Below are 8,676 nucleotides of genomic sequence, written 5' to 3'. Positions count from 1 at the left end.
CTCTGGATACCTAGGGTTCTTGATGAACCTACAAGCCCTATACATCCCTGCAACCAGAAGAGTCCAGCAGCGGTATATTGCTTTAAAAAATCTGACATAGCAGGAAAAAGTTACAGAGTAAGACGTGAAGAAGAATGGCTGTTTTTTTCACCTCAATTTCAATATTTTTTCATTTTAGCTGTTATTTTCTGTAGGAAAACCTTGTATGATCTACTCAAATGCCCCCCCTGCTGAATTCAGAATTTTATCTACTTTTCAGAAATGTTTTGCTTTCCGGGATCCAGCATTGGGTTCACACCCATTTTTGTCACTAACCGGAAGGAGGCTAAAAGCACAAAATATAGTAAAAATGGGGTATGTCCTAGTAAAATGGCAAAATTTTGTTGAAAATTTTGTTTTTCTGATTCAAGTCTGCCTGTTCCTCAAAGTTAAGAAGATGGTGATTTTAGCACAGCAAACCCTTTGTTGGTGCAATTTTCAGGGAAAATACCACAAGCCTTCTTCTGCAGCCCTTTTCCCCCATTTTTTTTTTTTTTTTAATGACATTTTCGCTGTATTTTGGCTAATTTCTTGGTCTCCTCCAGGGGAACCCACAAACTCTGGGTACCTCTAAAATCCCTAGGATGTTGGAAAAAAAGGACGCAAATTTGGCATGGGTAGCTTATGTGGACAAAATGTTATGAGGGCCTAAGCGGGAGCTGCCCCAAATAGCCAAAAAAAGGCCTGGCACCTGAGGGGGGGGGGGGAAAGGCCTGGCAGCGAAGGGGATAAGCAAAACAGGACTGTTGTTAAAACTTTAGTGAAACTTGGCTGTGGTCCCCTGGACCATTGCATACTCCCTCAAAGTTGCTACTCTGATTCCTAAGGGGGAAGGGGCTAATAGTTACCATCACAACTTAGCATTTTGCTACTGATCAATGGTTTGCAATCAGAATTGCACTTGCATACTAATAATACATACCTTACCAATTCACAATTTGGAAGGCAATGCCCCTAACATGCCCCTTTCAAATAACAGGGGCACAAAATAGGGTTCCCATCATAAACTCTGTATTTTTGGAAGTGTTGGGTTTGTGATTGCAAAAGCCCTTAGTACATCTGGCCCCTATCCCCTAATACCTAATAATGGCATGATGTCCTTGGAAGGTGCTCCTTAAAAGATCTCATAACAGTGGACACTGGTGCAGTGACTAGGACCCCATTCTTGTCTCCATTGTAAAAATTTGTGTCCCATGCTTAGATTGACAGAGAGGCTAGATGTCTTGAACTCCTGGCCATGGTTGGGAAAATGGCAATGCCAAGGGCATGTTGGAACACTTGGGTGTTCTTTAGTTAGTAGGTCACTTAATCTTTGAACATTGTAGCTTTGGAATTGAAGGTGAAAGCTCCACTGGTCTACCTATCCTGAGTTCCAAGGGAGTTCCTATTACTAACCAAGGGGGAATACCTAACTACCTGAGCACACTTTGTAATTGTGCCCCAGACTGTTGCAAAGTCAAAGACTGATGTGAGGTTCCATCTTTGAATTTAGGATATGGGGTGCAGTGGACGGAACAGTCCTGGACCTCTGCATAACCAGGTATGGTCTTCATGGGGAACCCCAAGTATGGCTCACAACACTCTCCTGCCATGTGAGTGAAAAGATTGTGTGGCGGTTTGTGCTTTATTCTGTGGTAGGTAGGTAATGAAATGACATGTGCATCTCTCAAATACACATTCACAGTGTTGCAGGGGAGTGTGCTCTATCAAAATCTTGCATACTTGTATGTTGGTCACTGATTCCGGATGTTCTGTGTGTTTTCTAAAAATATCATTGGGTTGACTACAGAGCCCCAGGAGTGACATTGTGGGGCACTCTGGTGTCAAGATGTCCGTGCACTCAGACAAGTATCTTTGGTGACGTCGGCAAACCTAGTTGGTAGGTATACAGCCACTAATATAAATACACCTGAGCACCTGTGGCTGCATGGACACACACATATAAACGCATGCACACACGCACCTGTGGCCCTTTCCAAATGTATATTCAAGCAGAACAAACATTCTGCCTATGTTCTTATAATGGAGAAAAAGGTACAAATTACAGGGATGTGGCTCTAGTAGTAGTAATCAGAGTAGAATCTGTCCCTGTGGCACAGCAAACAAGACTAACTCTAAAAACACACATATCACTGTTACCTACCTAAAGCCCCATCATAAGGTGGTTAGAGGAAAACATCTTGAGGTACAACAAAGAGAACTTGTAAAGGCACCCTTCTCTAGTCACTCCTTGGCCTCTTACTGGTATCTGGATATTGTCTCTCGTTAGGGGCACGGAATATGAGAAACAGGAGGCTTTACAGTGGAAAAAATGTCTCAGAGGTGATTAATAACCTCAGAGCCTTATCAATGCTGGGTCCTTTGCAATATTTTAACTGTGGTTATCAGTTGAGGCCGTTGCGCTTCTTTTCACATCCTTTTAGACTGAACTTACACAGTTGCCTACTGGTAGTAGTTGCGTTCATAAAAAGCTAATTCTGTGACTTATTATTTCCCATTGTCTGTTCTGTGAATAGTTATTTCTCATTGTCTGTTCTGTGAATAGTTACTTCTCATTGTCCGCTAGAACTGATTTTCCAATTTATAGATACTAGTCACATTTACTCCTTACACACAAAAAAATGGCTGATATCCACTCTGCATTTAAGTTAAAATTATTTGTGTAGCGTACATTCTACCATTAGTATGGCATTGCATCGTGTTTCAGAGTACAGATGCGTTTCAACCTTGGTTTCAAGAATTTCACCACAGATCAGGGCCAGATTTGGCTTGAGAAGCTCTCATCTCTGGTGTCTTTGTGTATTTCTGGTTCTCATACAGTTTTTAGTAAATGTGTTGTATTCATGACAGTGATCAATAGTGCTTGGAGGGTGTGGCCCAAGAGTCTTACCAAATGGATTGCCTGCCAGCAAGGTTATTTGGCATCATAGTGCATTCATTCGAGTATTTCCACTATTTAAGTTAGGTAATTAGAACCATTACAGCCATCTACTGGCCTAGCTTAACTATGGTGGATGGCTGTTAGGAGTTTAGTCAGGTGTGTTCTGTTGAAGATTTGTGTGTGGTGTGTTGTGCTGTTGTGTGGAAACGATGCCGAACCATATGCTATACCTGTGTTGAAAAGTTGTGTTCTCTTTGGTCTAAATTGTTCTACTGAAAGTTGTGCACACTATTTCTTAGTCTTAGTGGTTAGTGCATTTGTGAGCACAATGATACCCAACTTCATGGAGACACCGTGGTGTGTTGGATGTATGTATCTAGGTTGTTCTGTTGGATGTGTTTTGTTATTAGTGGTTAGTGATGTTGTTGGCACATAACACCCCACTATCAAGTGGTACTGTATGCTGGATTGATGTGTAGAGTACTGCTAATTATTTTCTGTTGGACGTTAGGCTTTTCAGTCGGAGCGTTATAGGCATGGTTAGTACATTACGTTACTTTTCTAACTCATTGCAATGAGTATCAGATATTGACTGAAAATTGTTAAGTACATTGTTAGAGATATAAAGAGGGAGATCACCTGTTGGTGAATTAAATAACAAGTCTGATTAGTATGCTGTAAGAAAATAGCAATTCGTTTTATGCAGTCTATCACAATAAAACATTTGCAGCTTCTGGAAAACATTCTGCTGTTTTACTGTATTAGGAAAGATGTATTTATACTTTGGCTAAGCATCTGATTGAGTAGCGTACGTTTATTGAGCATGAATATGGCTATCCAATTTAAAGTACCAACAAGGATGTGCTCAATGCGTTCTTTGTATCCTATAGACTGATGGGATGTGGGGATAGCCCGTGGATCCTGGGGAGATACAGAGGGGTGAGAGGGATGGTGACTGTGAACTCATGGATGATGGCAGTCTTTTCAGCTATGCTGAAAGTATTACAGTTTGCCGCTGATATAATGCAGTTAAGGAACTTTTGTAATCAGGAAGGTCAGGAGTATGAACTATGGAACTGCAGTTTTCAGAGTCAAATTGAGGCTGGTGGGAAGTCAGCCATTATGTGGTATAAGTGGAATGTAGAGCCGTACTCAGTTTCTAGAGATGTCTGTGTAGATCTACGTATAAGTGCAGTTAGGGATCAGTTAGCTTCTGAGACTTACCTGCAAGAGGATTACTCAGTTCTTCAGAGAATACTTGGGTCTGAAGTGCCTGATATCTGAAGGCTGTACCCAGGTTTGACATACATGAACATATACACGTACTCAAGATGTTAACCCAGATGTGATTAATCAGGTGTCATTAAACACAATTTAAAGAGTTCCTGGGTTATGAGGGAAAGATTTGCAAAGTCCACCTAGGAGTTATTCACAATAAAATTGGAAAATTAGGTGATCCCTTGAATAAATTTTATGAGGTCTCCACCAAGAAGCAATTTCTCAGGAATGTATAGAGCTATTAATTTCCTACCGGTCTTTTATTTAAAAAGATGTGATTTAGCTTACCCTGTTCCCTAGACTGGCCGACAGAAATCTGGAATGTAGACAGCAGAAACATGGACTGGATCGTTACACTTAAGCAGATACATTTTAGAAAACGTACACTGCTTTACAAAGAAACATAACAAAGGTACATTGTTAAGTGATTGTAGCATATTATCAGACTCTACAACTGAAGAGGGTGCAGTGTGGGTTATTTCAAAAAGGCCTTAAAACATGGCAGTTCCTCCGGATTCATGCTGGGGAGGTATGGTGAGTCGTTGCAGTTGCAGATGTTTTGTCCAAGGGTCTTTACGACCTAAAGGCCCAAACCATGGAGTTGGCACAGAGGCAACCTTTATTTCAGATATGTTGTATAGACCCAGATAGAAAAGTCACAGAGCATTCTCTTTTGCCTGAGACGCACATGGGAAGAACAAAAATACGACTGGCCACCATTTGGTTAGCAGAGTCAAGTGATCATTGTTCAGTCGGGCCAGCAAGAAGAAGCATTGTGAGAGCACTGTTGAAGAAAGGAAGGTTATCAGAATACTGCCATAAATAGGCATGCAGGTAAGGAGAAAGATGTGGAAGAAAGCCCGACTGAGTGGCAGTTCTTTCTGTTGCCCAGCCAGAAAACTCCACACGATAATGCATTTTAAGAAGGGAAAACACACTTGAAGATAGAACAGGCCTGCAACAACAAGCAGTATCACATTACCACCAAAACAACTTACTGCTAGAAGTCCCTGCAGGTCACTTAGAGATTAACAGGAGGTGTAGCTAAGGGCCAGAGCGGCCAATGGTGGACTTGGCGAGCCAAGTCTAAGTCCTGGCATCTGCTCAAAGTCATGTGATTCTGGACAAATCATTTGATCTCCTCGTGCCTAACAAAGCAAACGAGTAATGTAATATGTGCTCATGTAAACAGGGTCAGACTAAAAACCAAAATCAGCCCTGACAATCATGTTCAAACCTGCTCGCATTGATGAAGTGCGCAACTAGAATGTGGCCATGCGGGGCTGGTTGGGTCCTGTTGGCCATTAATCTATGTTAGTAAGTGTACCATATGTGTACTATAGTGAGTGTACCATATGTGTCCTATATCATACGGTTATTATATCATCAATTTGTAACGTTTGTAATTTACGTTATGTTTTTCTTGGTTTGTATTTGCGAATAAATCGGCCGAGCACGAGCTGCCATGCTTCGGCACTTGTTATTGCTTGCACGGAATTCCAGGCCCTGATCTGGTTCTGTGGGGGCAGTTGTTCTCAGGATCCTGAGACGTGGTCCACACCGGAGGCAGGCTGGACGTGGGCCAATTTTCTCCGCTGTAGCCGAAATAAATCAGTTATAAATCTACCAATTGAGTGCGGACGTCCTTGCAACAGAATGTGGCCACGTGGGGCTGGTTGGGTCTTGTAGGCTACCATTCTGTGTTAATGAGCCTGCAGTCCACTCGGGACAGAGAGACACAATGGGCAGTCCAGACCAGCCCTGTGTAAAGCTCTCTAATGCCCTTGGGCAAAGCTCGCGCTACACAACTGCAAAAAAAAAAAAAAAAAAAGCAGGAAGAAGGAGGGACAGAAACAGACTAGGAGATGCCGCAGATGGTTCAGACATACTATATATTTCTTTTCTCAAACCGCAGTGAAATCCAAAACTGAATTTGTTTCCATTTTCAATTTCAAAACTAATGAAAATACTATCACAGAAGCAAATTGCTACACGTCGACATCTGGACAATACCACAGCATTTGAATGCTGTGTCGAAAGGCGGGTTCAGTTGTATACAGGCACTCACTTTGCAAGCCCCAAACAGATTTACTACTCATTTTACAGATTAGCCCCGGCGACCGCAGAGTCAACAAGCTGCTTAATGCATTTATAGTTATGCCACATCCATACATCTCCACATAACCAGAACAGTCCTGCAATAACTACACTAGGGATACCTATGCCTTTACAGTTTTCCCAAACTAATACATTTTTTAGTTTTGCTTAGAGTTACCTTACCTGTTACCATGGTTGTTACCTGTTACAATGATTGTTACCTGTTACCATACCTATTACCGCTACTCTTACCTATCACCACGACTTTTCCAGTGCTTAGCAGCTCTCCTGAAGCATGTGCCCCCTATTTGTCTATTGGGCACAACTCAATATCTGATGGCACCCAATTGCGATTGAAGAAAATTCTAAAGTTTTTTTCAAATAGGAATAGTAAGAATCACTCCCATCTATGTGTATTTATTCACCCCATTGTTTCTGTGGAGGGATTTTTTTAATTTTCATCCCCTAGGCCAGTGTGAATAAAACAACCTCAATTTCTCAAGCATCGTATTTATTCAACAACAGAAGTTCCCCTTGCACCCATTCCGATACAGCATAAACAGAAGAAATGTTTACTTGTAGTCTTGGTTCTGCATCATAGAAATCTTCACTGAAGTCCTAAATGTAAGAATAATTCCCTGCCGCATGTGCGAACCCTGGAATACTTTGAATTCATATTTGTGTATATAACAGAATGTACAAGGTACTCATGTCCATATGTCATATGAGGTAAAGTTCTCTTCAAAGGCCTACCCAAGAAAAGGTTTTGTCTAAAATATAGGCAGTAAAATGCTTAAAAGAGCACATTTAAAACTACATTGTTGCATTTTGAAATGTGAAAAAATGCAAAGACTCTACAATGGAGACAAAATATGCCACCATGCTGCCAAAGTAATGATGCTATATTTTGATGTTGAATTTGCCCTTGAAGTCTGGTACGTAGCTTATGTTTGTGTGGCAATCTGATTGACATCAGTGAAGTCTGATTGACAGCTGGAGGAGATCCAGGCACTGCCACTGCCTTGGCCAGTCTGATGCAATTAGAATAATTTTTTATGGCCTTTGTGCAACTTCAGAAGCACTACTGAGATTAATTGAATTGGTGGAAAGCATACAGAAATCTCTTTGACCACACTATTAAAAAGGCAGTCCCCAGTGACCATGTTTCTGGAGCCCTGGACATGAATTCTCAGCATTCATTTTTATTTTGAAGAGTCACAAACAGGTCCAGAGAAGGGGTTCCCCAGTGAGCAAAGATGTCTTGCCTGGTGGCATCATCCAAATGTAATTTGTTGTTTTTGTAAAACTGTCTGAGAACGTCTGCTTGTTGGTTTTTCGTTCCTGCGATGTGTACTACTTTCAGTATCAGACCTCTTTCTAACACCTAGTGACAGACTGCTTGCGCCTCCGGTGAAAGTGTCGTTGATCTTATGCCTCCTTCCTTGTTCAGGTAGTGCATCGCACTGGTCTTGTGTGTGTGAATCAGCATGCTGTCTGATTACAGGGATGGCAGAAAAGTTGGAGGGCTAGGTAGACTGCCTGTGATTCCAGATAAGTGACGTAATATGAGCTCTCTTTCTCTGTCCAGTTACCCTGGACAGACCAGTCCTGTAGATGAGCTCACCAACCTGTTAGAGATGCATCTGTGACAATAGCTTTTAGTGATGTCTTTTGTTGAAAAGCAACACCCCCAAAAAGATGAATCCGTCTGCACCACCAAATCAGAGACTGCATTGCTCTTACTGTTAGATGCACCATGTCATCCCAGATCTCATGTTTACAAGACTACTCATCCCCAGGACATTGCTACAATTGCCTCCTATGCAACCCTCCATTTGCGACAACAGAGATGCAAGAAGTCATGGAGCCTAGTAGCAATGATATCTGTAGATTTGTCATAGTTTAGTATTAGATGTCATTTGTTCTTGATTGATAACAATATCTCCTCTGAAGGAAACACTTTTACCTACAATGTATTTATTGTGTCCCCAAATAAAGATAGGTATTGCGCTTGTGACACTTTTGATTTTTGCATGTTTACCTGAAGCCTCAGGGCCTGATTCACAAAGGTAAACTTACACTTTGTGTAAGTTTACGATTGTTTGGTATTCAGAAAGGGATTTACGAGTGGTATCTTTTTGAGTGCTGAGTCCCCGCACATAAAAAGACAGGACTGTCCTACCTTTTTATGTGCAGGGACTCCGCACTCATCTTGCTCCCAAATCTCTCTGTGAATCCCAAACAATCATAAACTTACAGAAAAGTGTAAGTTTACCTTTGTGAATCAGGCCTGCATTCCTCCAAGACAGTTTCCTGAAAATGTTGTGTTAGTTTGAAGCGATTGTGAGACTTGAGAAGCCAATTGTCCAAAAAGGGGTAGA

Source organism: Pleurodeles waltl, chromosome 6, assembly GCF_031143425.1.
Source record: "Pleurodeles waltl isolate 20211129_DDA chromosome 6, aPleWal1.hap1.20221129, whole genome shotgun sequence".
In the NCBI taxonomy this organism is placed as follows: Eukaryota; Metazoa; Chordata; class Amphibia; order Caudata; family Salamandridae; genus Pleurodeles; species Pleurodeles waltl.
This window is presented reverse-complemented; position numbering follows the sequence as displayed.